Below are 18,089 nucleotides of genomic sequence, written 5' to 3'. Positions count from 1 at the left end.
TAAACTGCATTGCTAGTGGGGTGTTGCTGCTGGCTCTCAATGCATGAAACTATGTTATTCTTTGCCAGTTCTACATACTCCAGTATTTGACACCATGAAAATGCCAGACTAATTTGGGTACTGGCAGATCTGTCACTACCAGAGTTAACACTTTAAACAGGAGGGATTTGGGTATCTAGATCATTAATAACTGTAATATTGGTGCTTTTGAATATGTATCCCTTTTTTTTCCCCCAATTTTCACACAACTTTCTCAACCACAACACAAATATCACCTAATATCTGCTATTGTGTTGAGGTTTATTTTCATTCTTTTGTCTCTTATGTCTACAGCTGTCTTGTTTTTAGTTGGAGCATGTTGAACATACAGCAAGTAATCTGTGCCGTTTGGCTCAAGTGTTTAGTCTGCCTTTCACTGAATGCTTTAACAACAGTTTTTCCATTTTAGTTTCTACAATGCTGCATTCTCAAAGTAAAAATACTTTACTGTGTTCTTGCTTATGTTGTAACTCACATTGAAATTGTATGATTACCAGAGTTGAGCCATAAAGGAAGTTAAGAAATGGAAAAGGCTAAGCTATAAACACAGCTTTCATAGAATCATAGAATCAACCAGGTTGGAAGAGACCTTCAAGATCATCCAGACCAACCTAGCACCCAGCCCTGTCCGATCAACCAGACCATGGCACTAAGTGCCTCAGCCAGGCTTTGCTTCAACACCTCCAGTGACGGTGACTCCACCACCTCCCTGGGCAGCCCATTCCAATGGCAAATCACTCTCTCTGGGAAGAACTTCCTTCTAAAATCCAGCCTAGACCTCCCCGGCACAACTTGAGACTGTGTCCCCTTGTCCTGTTGCTGGTTGCCTGGGAGAAAAGACCAATAAACCCAAGGAAATGTCCATTCCTTTCAGTGTTTCTGATTATACACAGCTGAAGTCTTCTCAGCAAATTGCACTTTCCTGTCTTCTTTGCTCAAATTGTCTTTCACAAATTGACAGTATGATAGGAGTTGGAAGGGATCCTCTGAAGATCATCTAGTCCAGCTCCCCTGCCAAATGAGGATCACAGAGCAGGCCACACAGGAATGCATCCAGTTGGGTTTTGAAAATCTACAGAGAAGCAGACTACAACTTCTCAGAACAGCCTGTTCCAATCCTCTGTCACCCTCCCCTTAAAAATGTTTTTCTTCATGTTGAGGTGAAACTTCCTGTGTTCCAGTTTGTACCTGTTGCCCTTCATTCTATTATTGGGCACCATTGAAAAGAGGCTAGCCCTGTCTTCTTGATGTCCGTCCTTAAGATATTTCTGAACATTGATCAAATCTCCTCTCATCCTTCTCTCTTCCAGACTAAACAGCCCCAGGTCTCTCAGCCTTTCCTCACCATCCCTATAGCCCTCCATTGGACTCTCTTTAGTAGTTCCCTGTCCTTCTTGAACTGGGCAGCCCAGAGCTGGATATAATACTCCATATGAGGCCTCAGTGGGCAGAGTAGAGGGACGGGACAACCTCCCTTAACCTGATGGTCACACTTTTCTTAATGCACCCCAAGGTACCATTGTCCCTTTTGGCTACAAGAACACATTACTCTCTTGTGGTCAACTTACTGTGCACCGGGTCTTCAAGGCTATTCTCCATGGACCTGCTCTCTAGCAGATCAACCCCTGAGCTGTACTGGTGTATGGGGTTATTCTTGCCCAGGTGTAGGGCTCTACATTTCGCCTTGTTGAATTCCATTTGCTTCCTCTCTCTTCAACTCTCCAGCCTATCCAGATCTCTCTGAATGGCAGCACAGCCTTTGGGTGTGCCAGCTAATCTTCCCAGTTTGGTATCATGAGCAGACTTCCTGAGGGTACACTGTATCCTGTCATCTTTCAGAGTCTATAGTAAAAGAATATTAGATTAGATTAGACTTGGATTTCATAGAATCATAGAATCAACCAGGTTGGAAGAGACCTCCAAGATCATCCAGGCCAACCTATCCCCCAGCCCCAGCCAGTCAACTAGACCATGGCACTAAGTGCCCCATCCAGGCTCTTCTTCAACACCTCCAGGGACGGCGACTCCACCACCTCCCTGGGCAGCCCATTCCAATGCCAATCACTCTCTCTGGCAACAACTTCCTCCTAACATCCAGCCTGTGTCTCCTGGCAGAACTTGAGACTATGTCCCCTTGTTCTATTGCTGGTTGTCTGGGAGAAGAGACCAACCCCCACCTGGCTACAACCTCCCTTCAGGTAGTTGTAGACAGCAATGAGGTCACCCCTGAGCCTCCTCTTCTCCAGGCTGCACACCCCCAGCTCCCTCAGCCTCTCCTCATAGGGTTTGTGTTCCAGCACCTCAACATCTCTCTTGAATTGAGTAGCCCAGAACTGGACACAGTTGCAAGAACCATTTGCACTAAAGTTTTGGTTTGATGACCATTCAGATGAGGCAAGAAAAACATTTTTAACTTTGTCAGTTTAAAAGTTTTATTTGTATTTACAGTAACATATTCAATATGCAATAATAAATACTGTAAGAAAACACCCAAGAAGTTAGGGTGCTTTAAAACTTCAGGCCTACCTGCAGTAAATCTGAAATAAATTCTCTTTCCAGAAACTAAAGGTACAGCTTTTATCATTACTCTGAGTTTTTAGTTCAGACCATTAATATACAGAGTCAAAACCCCAAATTATCATGGGTTTTTCCATACTTCTGAGAGGAGAGATTAAAAGAGCCCCCAACTAGTTCCTGCAGAAAATATTTTCATAAAAATTGATTCAGTCTCTCCATGGTATAACTTTTCCTCTTCCTAATGAGCCTTCCACATTCTGTTGCCAGCCTTAGGTTTCATTTACCACTGGGGGAAATAAAAAGTGTTAGCTTCCCACCCACCCCCATCCTTCCCCCTGCTCTCTCTCCATTTTCTTTTTTTTTTTTTTTCAGTGGATTTACCTTAATGCTGATTTAAGATGTTTAACTTAGCTTCTTGGAAAGTCTGTGTCTCTAGTTAATATTACTTTGTCTGTGGTCTTGGGAGTTTGTATTCCTACAGAAGATAACTCCTTCTACAGCCACGATTTGATTTCAAAAATAGACATTTCATTCCTTAAGTAAAAAAGAAACAGAAAGAAAGGAGGAAAAGGATGGAAGCCATATAAAAATAAATATTTGCAGAACAAATCACATAACTGTCTCTTTTCCTCCCACCCTCTCCAGATTTAAGTCAAATGTACAGTGAATTGTGTTGTTTTATCTCCATAAAGGAATTCCACATCTGGTTTCTATCTTGGGAGTATATCGATTTTCTTTTCCATATACCCATCGATTCCATGATTAACTGTAGAAAGAGGTTGGTATCTCTGCAGTAATGTTACTTAATTCACATACACCTTTTTTTTCCTATTCAAAATAACACATTCTTAGTGCATCTATAAAAAATTAACACACCAAAAATGTACTACTGTATTAAAATAATGCCTTGATTCCCTTTATACAGCATTCTACTTCAGCATTACTTTAAATGGGGAAAAATAGTATTGAGAAGCTGAAAAAACCTAGATCATGGGGCAATTTTTGAAGACCACAAAAAAAATTCTGCTTTTTTCAATAGGATCATGTGTCTAGGTGAGCAGGTCACACCAATTAATTCCAGGATTAGCACTAATGAACTGAGAAGTTGCTTAACAAATAAGTATTTTGATTGACCTACCCATCAGTGAACCATCAGTTTATAAGGTTACTGCTGAACGTTTTGTAATTCTGATTTAAAGGCATTCTAAAGCAGCATAATACTACTCTTCAGTTAAAGTACCTGCACTTAATAAGACACTCCTGATAAACTGCAGAACAGATATAAAATTTGCTTATAACACCTGATATACTAAATGGTGCCAGAATATACGTGCTACAAAGATGCTTGGGGTTAAGGAGAGCAGATGCAGAGAGATGGTAACAATAAATGCTGCAATCCAAGAAGTAAAGAATTAGGCTGAAATGTATCTTCTCTGCGGGCAAAGAATGAGGTCATGCTCATATAGTTGACAGAAGCCTCACTGCTGCAAGGACCTTCTGAATTTGGAATAAGCTCACTCTTAGTTTTGATTTGTGGTGAATTTGATTCCTCTATCAGCTGCTCTCTGCCATGCTGTTGTTACCAGTGTGATGTGTCAGATTTCATGGATATCAAAAATCCATCCTGATCCTTTTAAACTGCATAAAGGAAAAACAAATTGTGCTTAATATCCCTCCTTGGCACATGATAAAATATAATATGCTGACTTTCATTGTAACTGTCATGTTTTTATCTGTTGAATATCACTGCCTTTACTTTTAAAAACTGCATTGATCCTATCCCATAGCAGATTTAATATCAGAGAGCTTAGAGATCAGTGATGGTTTAAGAGATGTGGTTTAAATAAAATGGGTCAATGATTTAAGAATTGGTTTAAGAACAAGGTGAGTGGCAAACTGTGTATCTGTATTACTATAAAAAGCCAGATTTAATTTATGTCACTGTTGTATCAACAAAAGAAAAAAAAAAAACAAGAGCTGTAACTGTTTAACCATCCTCCAATCTCTTTTAAGTTAAAAAAAAAACAAACAACAAAACCAAACCAACCATGGGGGATCCACTTCATGCATCCCTTAGCTGAGTGCAGAAGACAACCACTGTTTAACTACGCCATGCAATGCCACAGAGCAGGTTACCAGATGTACTACTCAGTTGGAATTATAGGAACTCTGCCATCAGGGTGCTCTTATCTGAACGGGAGTTTGACCAGGATGTGGAAGTTTACTTAATGTTTTTTACAAAACAATTGCATGGAGAACGTTTCCAAGAAACACTGTCGTTAATGACCTCCATTCACTGAGCTGTAAGAACAAAACTGCCTCAGGAAAGAAAAATCTCCAGGTTCTGAATCTGCATGGTAACTTTCTTCAGGCAGTTGTTAAGGGGACAGCCACAGCTGCAGAAGAAATTACACTGATTTTGAACTGGCTAAAATTGTCTAGGTTAAGACAGAACTAATATAATTTCAGAATTCCCAGTAAGACTTCAGTACTTTATTTTCTTGGGCAGATGAACTTTTGGGATGTCTTGAATCAAGTACTTAAAACCTAATCAGATTCCTAAATGATAGCTACCAAATCTGAATCATCTTATCTTATGCTGGACTTTGCACTCACCAAGTCAAAAATGGGACAGAGACAGGAAGGGAAAAGAGCTGGGTTATTTTAGGTAGAAAAGTGTCGCATTAGATGTGTTAGAGGGTTTAAATCATCCTGTGTTCCTACCTGTTTACCTTCGTCACAATAGCATGTAAAAACTACAAACCTTGCTCACATTAGGATTTGATCACATAAAGGTATCCTGTATCATCTAAAATAATTGTTTTCCTTAGAGTAAAACAGATGCATTTCCTCAAATATATTAATTCCCAGGTTTACTTAATGGGACAAAGTCATGCTGAGATGCAGAATTAAACAAATTAAACTAAATCATTGATTGAAAAAAAATCTATTTAACACTATAAAGAAAAGCCTTTAAAGCTAGAAATCATTGTTTTCTATAACTATGTTTACCCATAGACTGGTTTACACCAGGAACTTTCAAGATCAGCTAGTTCCACCTGCTACTAGACCAGGTTGCTCAAGGCACACCAGATAACCTGGCTTTCAACATTTCCAGCCTTGGAGCTTCCATAACTTCTCTGTGCAACCTGTTTCAGTGCCTCACCACCCTCATGGGGAAGAACTTCTTCCTAGTGTCTAATCTAAATCAAGCTGCTTCTTATTTGAAGCTATTACCTCTCATCCTGTCAATCCACGCCTTTGTCAAAAGTCCCTCTCTAGCTCTACTGGAGGCCCTCCTACAAACACTGGAAGGCTGCTAGCTCTCTCCAGTGCCTTCTCTTCTCCAGGTTGAATTATGCCAACCCTCTCAGCTTGTCATCATCTAAAATGCTGGCTTCTTTCAGTTTATATAATAGTTTATGAAGTTTGTGATGATAATCAGTCCACTTCCCCTCACTAAAACATTGGAGAAAAAAATCATTAAAACTTTTCAGAAGTTCTAAATAAACCTCAGGATTTTAATTTTACAGGAATTTTTGGGATGTCTATTGTTTGCTCTAATTCAGAAATTTTTAGCAGTTAAAAGATTAGACCTTGCTGCAGAATGGAATTTCTTGGAAGATCTCGGGTTAAGTGCGTGTCTGAATTTAGGCATGTTTGAGATGAATGTCACTTGAATGAACAAATATTTTAACCTGTCAAGACAGACTGTACTACACTGTCTGCACAATTAATTTACCAGAACTTAAGAGCTTGCCAATCATTAAGTTTACCTCAGAGTGACTTTCAATTAATTTGATTTTAAACATATAAAAATCCATTTTATTTATTTCCTAGAAATTTCATAGAAGCTTTGTTTCCAAGTACAGAGCCTACTACTCAGATCCTTGTGTATTGTACAAAACTTTCTGATACTACAACTCAATGGCTTCAAAATTCTACACATACCTTGCAAGTATTCTCTGTAGTGTTCATATTCCTCACTCACCATTTGCTGCATAGAAGCTGGCAAGCTTCAGCTATCCTTGTGCTTGACCTGTCCTCAATGTCTTTAAATTACTCCATCTGCTTAGAAAAACAAATTGGGAAACTTGTTATGGTTTAAACTCAGTAGCACTCATTTATGAATTAAAAATCACTAGCTAGTTTCTAAACTTGAATAACTTGTATGTTGCATGTCTTATGCTGAAACAAGAAGCTGGAGAGATGGAGGAAGGGAACAGGGAGTGATGTGCATTTAAAACCAGCTATATAGACTACTTTTTTTTTTTAAGGAAATCCTTTGTTCATTATTTATAATTGTCACATAATGAAATTAAATTATTTAGATAGGAAACTAACTCCATGGCTATATGTGGAATAGGGCTGTCTTTTGCTTTCCTGTAAATATATTTTTTGTTATTCTGGGTTTGTTTTTTGTTTGGTTGGTTTGGTTTTCTTTCTCTCTCTCTTTTTTTTCCCATACCTTTAAAATCCACCTATCACTTCTACTTTTTTAACATTTTATACTTTCTGTCAGTGGCAATGGGGCCACATTCTTTCCCAGTGAATAACCACAGCAACAAAGGAAACTCAAATTTAGAAAGCTGCAGGCAATTAAGGTCCACGTTATAGATTCAGGGACATAAAATAACAGTCACTCCTTGTGACAGGATGGTCTACACCTTCCAATTTTGATGAGGGTTAGGTCTCTGACCTGCTAAATTCATGCCAATTGCAAGTCCAGACAATGAGCGGGTCAGGTCTTAAGACAAGCTCCACTCCACCCTGCTCTAGCTGATGACACTCATATCTGTATATCTGTAACCAGATATAGCTCACACACACAATTCAGGATGGAGGAGAAGTGGTGTCTCTTGGATATGGGCTCAGCTCTATTAGACAACTTATTAAAAATAAACCAAAATAAACCAGTGGATACAACCAGCATAAAAACATGGTTAAGCTTTCTTTAAATAGGTGATCAAGCACTGAACCCTTTCAATTATTCTTTTGTTTATACATCCCAAAATCTGGAAGAAAGAACACATTAACTTAAAAGAACATTGGAATGTGAGTAGTTTCTATTTTCTATGTAACTCTTCGATTTCTGTGCTATGATTTGTTCTGTGCAGTGGTGATGATTAGCAGAGAACAACGCATGCCTCAAAAGCAAGGAAGAGTTTTATCTTTACATCAGTGGTTCTTATGAACTTGCCTTTTTTCCATATATATAAAAACCAAACTAGATATACTACACATTACTGAACTGAGGAAAGTGAAAAGGTCAACTACTCAGCAGAAGAGCAAATTGCCAATTTTCCCCTCATCCATACAAGTTGGTAATTATTTTCCTCAGCAGCATTATGCATTTTGTGTCTTTGAGGACTCTTAGAGGCAAATATTTTGAGACTCTCTTAACTGTTGCTGGTTATACATCTACTTTTGAAATTGAGCAGTGATCAAAGGCACATTCAGTAAATATCTTTCTGTGTTATGTTAAAATACTTCCATAATTTAAGATTGTTTAATTTACCTGCCAAAGTTGACAGTCAGGTACACCCCTTTGTGGACAGCAGGTTGTGTCTCTCCCAAGTCTGAGTGCAGCCACTGTCACACAGAATCATAAAATCATAGTTTTGGTTGGAAAAGACCTTTAAGATCATTGAGTCCAACCATCTAGAACATTTATGTTCTTTCTCAGATTCAGCAAGAAGACTTGCACTAACCATGGCAGCATCAAGACAACCAACAGGACAGCACACAGAAACAAAAGCTCTCAATATACTTTAATATAGCACTCCAGTTGACCTGGAACTCCCCTTCATATGTAAACAAGGTGCAAAGGAAATCCACAATAATCTCCTTTTTAACTACAAGTTTTAATATTGTATTCTCTTTAGAAAAAAATCTTCTTGCAAGTTTGCTCAGCTACTTTCATAAAAGATTATTTTTGTAGCTTCCAAATAATGCAAAGCCAAAACCTCATTCAAGAGGAACTTTTATATTAAATACATATGAACTGTAGGTCTAACTAATTTTAAAGTATATAGCAGAACATTTAACCATATTGTTCTGAGAATTTGGCTTCTCCAGTTCAGCCTGAATTTGGCAAAATTGTACTTGCTGATCACAAATAATGGTATTTTAAATATAGCTGCAATTCACTCAGTGCAACTTGTTTCACCTTCTGTCTCTGCATTTTTAGTTTGCTCACATCAAACTCCCTAAAGCTCAGCCAGCTGCACATTCTCCACCACGTGTGTTCATCTTTGCTCCTCCCATTCCTCCTGTTTATTCATTTCTCTTCTTCTGTTCCCATTTCTCGTACCTGGCAACAGGACAAGGGACAAACCTTTTAGAAAGGACCACACAGACAAACAGCAAAATAAAGATTTGGTATGACAGACTAAATATTACAGCAAATTAGCTGAAATTCAGGAAACTATAAAGCTCTTGTGTTTTTTATTATTATTATTATTATTATTATTATTATTATTATTATTCCTAGATTATGTCAGCATTTCTTTACTTTCCTTAGTGTTGTTTCTTCCTATAGGAAGCTGTTTCTTTAGGGGATTTAAGGATTTATTGCCAAAGTTTTTCACCCCTGTAAGTATGATTGTTCTGTTCTCTCCTGCTATATTCAGAATCTGATAGAGTTGTCAATGTATTTTTTTCTTATAAATTGTGTTTAGTACAAAGCCATGCGAGAGAACATAACTGTTACGAAGCAAGCATGCCAACCTAAAAGTGCATTCAGTGTCAAGCTAAATGATACTGAAAATGGATGCAAAAAAATGGTTTCTTCAAGTTTTCTTCCCTATATTCAGGATTAGATGTGGTTGCTGAGCAGATCTGAAAGAATATTTTAAAAATATCGATTAAGCATTGATCAGTGGCATTGCACAGGCAAAAAAAGTGAGTACATCTAGTGACTTAAATGTTCAGATGCTGGTTAAAGGTCTACATGTACCTTTTTAATGGTCTCTGATAAAAGAAGTTCACAGGTTTAGCATGCACTGCCTTGAAAATGTAAATGATAAGGTGTAAGTATGCAGTGTCTGGAAGATAAAGATATACTTAAGGAAGCAAGTGTTTAATGTGCTCAATATAGTGTAGTTATACTGTATTATACAGAGTACACATGAGCTGCCTTGCCAAATTCAGTTAGGATATAAATAGTGGTATTAGATGTTGGTGAAATTTTAAGTGGATGCATACCAGTCTGCTTTACAAACAGCAGTCTCTCTGCTGGCATTGAATATCATCACCTTCAGCACTCTACCATTATGGGCTTATTTATATTCCATTATAGAGAAGATTCGTTTAGAAACTTGGCTACTGTGAACACAGCTTTTGTGTTACCAAGCATTCATGTCTGTCAAGACTATACTTTTCTCATTTCCGTATGTGCTCTTGCCTTGTCTAGCCTACTTCTGGCTTTGTCTACTCAAGACCTGATATTCTGCCCTTTCTTTAGGTATCAAGTCATTGTCTGTCTGCCTTGTTAAATACCCATTTAAGTACTGGCTCAAATAATCTTAGTTACTTTCTCTGCTGCTACATATCCTGAATTTAGGAAAATCTTCTTTCAGTGACACTCAGTATTCTCTGCTGCTGGATTACCATGTTGTCAGTGTGCTCTCCTGTTGGCTGGTGACCTGCATGAATGCAAACATCCAGTGTTTTAACCAGAATAATAAGAGCAAAATGACCAAAACTGCACAATCCAAAGTAATTTAATGTTTTAAATTCAGATGCAAATTGTTCTTTACAAGGATTTGAGATCCCAACTCTCATATTCCAGTTCCCAAATGCTGCAGTGGTTTTTAATGATTATTCCCTCAAGCCATTCACAGAACACATTGATTGAATCATCATTAGTCGCTTTCCAAGCAGTGTAAACCTATATGATCAATACACGTCCTGACTTTGTTCAAAGGCAAACTATAATGATTCAATTGCTCAGAGTTATACCCAAACACTTTGGTGCCTCCCTGAGCTTGATAAATGCAACCCCCTTTGAAGCTCTGAATAGTACACCACATACCTATCCATCATCCTGAAATGACCCCATCATTACAGCATAGCTCTGAGGCTGCACATCCATTCATCAAACATCTTTCTTTGACCAGAATGGTAAATTCCAAGTTCAGATTCATTTGTAAAGTTCCACATAATTCTTTATTTAACTGTGAGCAGCAGATACTGTGTAAGAATTAGGAACAGCCATGTCACAATCAATACTTCTCATGAAGGAGCCTCAATCAGAATGCTAGTACCACAAAGGTTTTCATTTTTTAACAGATCATGGAATGGGTTGGGTTAAAAGGAACCTTAAAGTTCATCTAGTTCCAAAGCCCCTGCCATGGGCAGGGACACCTTCCACTAGACCAGGTTGCTCAAGGCCCTGTCCAACCTAGCCTTGAACACTTTCAGGGCGAGGGCAGAGGGACTCTGCTCACACTACCTTCCCTCCACTAGACAGCCACCATGGGCCAAACACATTACCAAACTTCCCATTTCCTCAGAGCAGTCCCACACACAGAGAAATACTCCAAATCTGCCTTGTTGTTTGAAATACCAAACAAACAGAGCCATCCAGCAGGTCTAGAGAGCTTCTCCTACTCTTCCACTCTGCTCTGGTGAGATCACACTTGGAATAATGTGTCCAGTTTTGGGGTCCCCAGTTCAAGACAGGATTCTGCTGAAGAGAGTCCAACCAAGGGCAGAGAGGATGACTCGAAGACTTGAACATCCCTCCTATGAAGAAAGACTGAGAGACCTGGGGCTGTTTAGTCTTGAGAAGACTGAGAAGGGACCCTATCAAAGTCTGTAAATATCTGAGAGGTGGGTGTCAAGATGAAGGTGCCAGGCTCTTTTAAGTGGTGCCCAGTGGTAGGACAAGAAATAACAGGTACAAGGTACAACACAGGAGGTTCCACCTCAACATGAGGAGACATTTCTTTACAGTGAGAATGCTGGAGGACTGAAACAGACTGTCCAGAGAGGCTGTGGAGTCTCTTTCTCTGGAGACTTTCAAAACCCATCCTGATGTGTTCCTGTGCCGCCTGTGCTAGGTGACCCTGCTTTGGCAGAAGGGTTGGTCTCTGGAGGTCCCTTCCAACCCCTAACAGTCTGTGATTCTCCTATTAAACCTATAGGTAACTGTGGATTTCCTTGCATCCTGGCTGGGAAAAAAAGCAAACAAACTGGGAAAGACCTTAACAGAAAAGCTAAGAACCTTGGAAAATGCATTCATTTTAAGTTACCTTAGTCTGATGACATTCATAGGCTGTCACAGCCTCTTTTGGTGTGCAGTAAGGACTAGAGAGCCAATAAAAGGCTAATGAAAAACACAGGCTATTCTTGAATGTGCCGTAAATACAATAATTAATAAAAATCAAATATAAGCTAACTTCATGCTTAATGGTCTAACTACAGAATCTGTTCATTTACTTGGAGTCAAATTTATGCAATCAGAACCCATCTGACAGAAACTGGGAAAAATGGTAGAAGATGATCCATTTGTGGCTTCCTCTGAAAAAGCCTGGGGGGGAAAAGCTCTTTTTCACCTCAAAAAGTGGAAAGATCTGACTGGTAAAATGCTTAATTTTTTTGTTGTAGCAACTAAAGAATATGAATTCTGAGAAATTATTGATAGTGACAGGAAGAAAATTGAAGCTTTTGAGATGTGGAGCAAGCAAAGACTCCTGAATATCTCCTGGGCAGAAAAGATGATAAATGCTCATATTAAATACATTATTGGAGAGAAGTAGACTTGGTTGTCAGAAATGAATAGGTGAAAGTGTATGTGCTTGGGACACATCAGAAGTAGAGATGGAAATAACCTTGAGAATGTAATTATGGAGTGTGAATGGTGACAAGTCATCATAATAGACAACAGTTAGAAAGGAGGTGGATAGATGGCACACAGTAGGCTGCTGCGACTTCAGTTTCTGAATGCTGAAAACCAGCAGATCACAGAGGCTTCTGAAAATTCTATGAAATGACCAATATGCAGGTGCCAATAAATTGATTTTATTTCACTTGCAATCTAAGGAAACAAATGCAACTGTTCTGTAAATGCAGCACTTCGTATTTTTTTTTTTCTATTTGCAACTCTACACTTTTCCATAATGGCTTAAATGTATTGACAATGACAATCTGTGTCATTTCTGAGCATGCTTTAATACCAGAAAAGTCTTGTGGCAAGTATAATGCAGAATAAGCACATTTTCAGACAGCACAGGAGAAAGTCCTCTTTACCAAAACCAGACCAGAGTAACATTGAGCCAGGTTATGGCTACAGATCAGTTTGAAAGGAATAGATGATACACACAGTGTTTGTTCCTTCCCTTTATTCAGAACTAGTAGTGGTATATGTGAAGTCAGCAAGTTGTTGGAGTGTCCTCTCTCTTCCAAGGAAGCTTTGTGTCTCCAAGCAATTGTCATCATGAGAGATGCATACAAGTCTTCCTCTATCTTCGTAACAGATTGTTAGTGAGATTATGGGAGACACACAAGTTCCTGTTTGCAAAACTTAGGGAAAATTTGTATTTTTAGGGTTTTTACTGAGTTCAGAGGAACTGGTGTATTGTAGAAAACAAAGTGTGTATCATTTTAAAAATAAATAGGCCTTCATAAAGAGGAAAAAGAACATCATTCGTGATTTGGAAGCAACCTGCTAGATGGCAAAATCTGGCTAAATGTTAAGAGCTGAAAACAAGCAATTAAGCTCCCCTTCTTGACCTATTTGAATGTGACTTAAAAGATGGTACAGTGAAGGACCATACTCCACCACCTGGTTCTGCAGGGCAGGAGGTTTCAAGAGCATAGCTATTCTTAGGAAGACAAGTGCTTTCCTAACCCTCCAGATAGGATTTCTTACTTGTCTGACCAGCTGACTGACAAGATATGCTTTATTCTGCTGTCCATTTACACACTGTTGTGTCTCGATAGCACTGTTTACTTCTTGATCATTATTACTCTCCATGCTTACTGTACTAACAAAGACCTGAGGACAACCATTAAGCTGTTCCTGGAAACGTGTGCATAGCTTAATTTAATCAACATGAATTAAAGGATTTTCTGTGCTTAAAGTAATCACTCCATGCTCTATTCTGTTTCACCTGGAAGGTCATTTTGTTCTGAAAACTTTGTGCTCTGCTATTTCCCCTACCAGTAAAAACATCATATTTTCCTTTTCTTGGTACTATCCTCTAACCTCTCCAAAGGGACCCCAGAAGCCTGTCCAGCATCCTTTATTTCAGTCTGCTTTTAAGTGGTCTGCTACTTGCAATGGTATCCTAAAATATATTAACAAACACACAAACAGATTGGAGTAAATCTATTCCAGTAAAAATGATAGCAGTAAATGTCAACAGATCCAAGTTCAGGTAGAGACTCAATAAAGTCTAGGCAAAAAACTAAAGGACCAAGTCTTATTATTAGACAGAGCCATCCATTAAAACACAAGGGATCATGTGAACCTGGCTACAGCTGTACAAGAAGCAGAGTCCAAGTCAGATCTGTGGCTGAAATTAGAAGGGTGAAGGTCAAGCAAGCAAAGGCAACAAACCAGACACTAGCTGTAATCATATCTGCAAGCTGATTTCTGGACTATTCAAACAGAGTACAACAGGTCATATTATCTGAAGCTTTTATGTTTGTACATTCTGAAAATGTCATGCATATATTCCAGCTAAATGGCAGTTAAGTGTTCATTCATACCTCACTCAATTGGGGGGTGGTATCAGTACTACATGTTTTGGTTTAGGCCTTTAAAATTTCAAATGTTGCAGAAGTAGGAATCCAGCTTCTTTTCTAAGATGGACCATTGCCTGATCATCTCATGATTACAGAATTTGCACCTACTCCTCTCTCAACAACTTTGCTGATCATCATTTGTCTGTGACTCATACAAGACACCACAAATCTGACTAACAGCTTCTTAACTAATGGCTACCCTAAGAGCACTATGATGCTGGCAAAATACTCCTGGGTATGTATCCAAGTTACCTCAGCAAAGTTGTGCTGATACCTGAACCTAGAGTCAGACAGAAAATTAAGCCAGGAATACATCAGTCCACCAGTAGAAACTGCACTTACATTTAATGGCTGAGGAGTCCCAACAACACTCATGCTAAAGGGTAGTCAGAGTTTTCATACCACTAACCAAATCTATTGTGAACCTCTCCTAGATAGTCAACTTTCTAGTGATTCATTTCAAAACTTTTACTGTCTTATACTACCAGTAGGAAATTCTGAGAATTAAAAATAAATTTCAAACATTACTTCATAGTAAGTGCTAATTTCACTATCTGAAATCTGCAAGAAGATAGACCTTGGTCCACAACCAAGAGTACTCAGTCCTGTGTAGGGCTTCACATCCAACTTGTTCAAGATAAAATTGTAGCTAAATGACCAAACTTTCCCTGGCACATTCAAGTGAAACCTCTGAAATGGCACATCTAATTATAAGCTGTTTTCAGTGTAAATATACCTTAGAATGTCCTTAACTTAGACTAAAAAACAGTTGTGGGAGAGCAGCCCTGTACTTTTTCATTCTTACTCCTACTTCCTGACCTGTTGTAATAAAAATTTCCAGGTCAAGGTGGTACCAGTTTGTGAAAAACTTGTAACAAGAAAATAACATTATGCCACCGTGGGTCACATTAATGATAGACATCAAATAATGTTTTTCAGTAATAATATTTGAAAGTACATTTAAAAAAGAAAAAAAAGAAGTTCTGAGACTTGTGTGATATTTCTGGAATATGATCTCAATCATATGTCAATTCTGATAAAAGAGAAACCTGCCTAACATCTTCCTAGTTTTATGCTTGGGTCATAAAAAAACTTAAGCAAAGTTCACTTTAAATTTATTTCTTGCGTAATTTTTATTAACTTACTGTCTCTTTTTATTTAATTTGAAGGAAGCTAATGCAAGTTTTTCATATATATGTTAGCTGTAGAACAATCTTGGAGATTTTAGGCTGGAGAGAAGACTGAGAGGGGACCTAATAAAGGTGTATAAATATCTGAGGGCTGGGTGTCAAGATGGAAGGGACAGCCTCTTCTCACGTGTGCACTGTGATAGGACAAGGGGCAATGGATGTAAACTATAAAGCACAGGAAGTTCCACCTCAACATGAGGAAGAACTTCTTTACTGTATGGGTCACAGAACAGTGGCACAGGCTCCCTGGAGTCTCCTCTGGAGACTTTCAAGACCTGTGTGGATGTGTTCCTATGCAACCTGCAGTAGATTATACGGTCCTGCTCTGGCACAGGTATTGGACTCAATGATCTGTGGAGGTCCTTTCCAACTCCTAACATCCTGTGATCCTATAATCTTCTAAGATTCGTTTCTGATTTAATACAAGTGTATTAAAAATAATCTACACCAAATTAATTGTTTATATTAGTGATTTGATTTGGGAAGCTAAGCACCTAATGTAACAAATGTAGGGATAAAATGACCCGAATCATTATTTAATTATTAAATTAGTAGAACCTTGTTAAAATGGAATCATGCATCACACTCTTATGGTCACCTGTCCATTGTGAATGCCTCAATCCATGAATTCTTAAATCTGGAGAGAATAATTTTGTCTAAGCCTGGACTCACAGCCAGATTAAGCACCTTGTCTGCTAGCATCATTCCAGATTTCTAAATCAGTGTCTGAGATCTCCATACTGCTCCTGTGATCCACCTGAGAGAGTTTCAACAGACATTCAAGACATTAACTCCTCTAGGATAACTCTGCTGGTAGAGAAGGAACACAGGTGTAAGAGAGCAATTTCTTTCCCACATGCTATTACACTAGAAGTACTTGGAAGCTCCTCAGTCTTTCCATGTATTCCTCCCACACCTTGTAAATCTGGAAATTTGACATACTTTACCATAATTAATCTTACTTAGCCCTTTTCCATCTTCTCATCTTCTGCTGTGCCCAGCAAGGCCCCTGTCATACATCTGCAGCTCCTGCAGAGAAATCCATCCCTCCATGCAGGCTGATCCAAGCTTCAACCTTTAATTTGCTCCATAGAAAATTCATTAGAGATTTTAAAAGCTGAGAAGAATGACACTTCTAGCAGGTTTGAGTAAGAAAGAACAGTCATCTGAAGACCCTAAACTAGTCTTTATCAGTTAAAAGTCACTTTCCAGTAGTCATGCACATACAATCACATAATGATTGAGTTTGGAAAAGACCTCTTAAGATCATAGAATCATAAAATCAACCAGGTTGGAAGAGACCTCCAAGATCATCCAGACCAACCTAGCACCCAGCCCTATCCAATCAACTAGACCATGGCACTAAGTGCCTCAGCCAGGCTTTGCTTGAACACCTGCAGGCACAGCGACTTCAACGCCTCCCTGGGCAGCCGATTCCAATGGCAAATCACTCTGTGAAGAACTTCCTCCTAATATCCAGCCTCCCCTGGCACAACTTGAGACTGTGTCCCTCCCCCCACTGCTGGTTGTCTGGGAGAAGAGACCAACCCCCACCTGGCTATAACCTCCTTTCAGGTAGTTGTAGACAGCAATGAGGTCACCCCTAGAGCCTCCTCTTCTCCAGGTTAAACAACTCCAGCTCCTTCAGCCTCTCTTCACAGGGCTGTGCTACAGCCCCCTCACCAACTTTGTGGCCCTTCTCTAGACACGTTCCAGTATTTCAACATCTCTCTTGAACTGAGGGGCCCAGAACTGGACACAGTACTCAAGGTGTGGCCTGACCAGTGCTGAGTGCAGGGGACAAATAACCCCCCTTGTCCTATTAGCCACACTGTTTCTGATACAGGCCAGGATGGATTGTCTCTCCTGGCCACCTGGGCACACTGCTGCCTCATATTCAGCCTACTATCATTCAAGTGCAATCACAGAAGGTTAGAGGCTGGAAGTGCCAATCCAAGTCCTCTGCCAGAGCAGGATCACCTAGATCAGATCACACAGGAAAGCATCCAGGGAGGTCTTGAATATCTCCAGAGAGAGAAACTCCACAATCTCCCCAGGCAGCCTTTTTCAGTGTTCTGTCACCCTCACAGGGAAAAAAATCCTCCTCATGATTACACAGAACTTCCTGTGCCTCAACTTCCACTCATTGCCCCTTGTCCTGTCACTGGGCATCACCAAGCAGAGCCTGCCTCCATCTTCTTGGCACTCACCCTTCACATATTCATAAACATGAATGAGGTCACCCCTCAGTGTCCTCTTCTCCAAGCTGCAGAGCCCCAGCTCCCTTAGTCTTACCTCGTAAGGGAGATGTTCCATTCCCTTCATCATCTTTGTGGCTCTATGCTGGACTCTCTCAAGCAGTTCTATGTCCTTCTTCAATTGGGGGGCGTCCAAAACTGGACACAGTACTCCAGATTTGGCCTCACCAGGACAGAGGAGAGAGGGAGAATCTCTCTCAACCTACTAACCATACCCCTTTTAATACACCCCACTGTCAACCCAACACCACCATGCACACTACCTCAGAATGCCACTTCTGTGCATTTTTTGAACACCTGCAGGGATGGTGACTGCTTCTTCCCTGGGCAT

At 39.5% G+C, this 18,089-nt stretch overlaps 1 long non-coding RNA gene across 3 annotated transcripts; it reads right to left on the bottom strand.

Annotated features, from left to right (window-relative positions):
* Nucleotides 1-736: 736 nt before the first annotated feature.
* On the bottom strand, nt 737-8,758 carry LOC135178324 (uncharacterized). Of its 3 annotated transcripts, none has more exons than XR_010303476.1 (4): nt 8,075-8,758; nt 6,508-6,624; nt 2,938-4,194; nt 737-1,881 (listed from the first exon to the last, which is right to left on the bottom strand). It is a non-coding gene; the product is annotated as an uncharacterized LOC135178324 (long non-coding RNA). The 3 variants fall into 3 exon arrangements; XR_010303474.1 differs by having other exon boundaries at nt 2,938-3,090; XR_010303475.1 differs by lacking the exon at nt 737-1,881 and adding an exon at nt 2,463-2,842 and having other exon boundaries at nt 2,938-3,090.
* Nucleotides 8,759-18,089: the final 9,331 nt, after the last annotated feature.

This window comes from Pogoniulus pusillus, chromosome 9, assembly GCF_015220805.1.
Source record: "Pogoniulus pusillus isolate bPogPus1 chromosome 9, bPogPus1.pri, whole genome shotgun sequence".
NCBI classification, from domain to species: Eukaryota; Metazoa; Chordata; class Aves; order Piciformes; family Lybiidae; genus Pogoniulus; species Pogoniulus pusillus.
The sequence above is the reverse complement of the archived record's forward strand: the minus strand, read 5'-3'. Positions and strand labels throughout refer to the sequence as shown.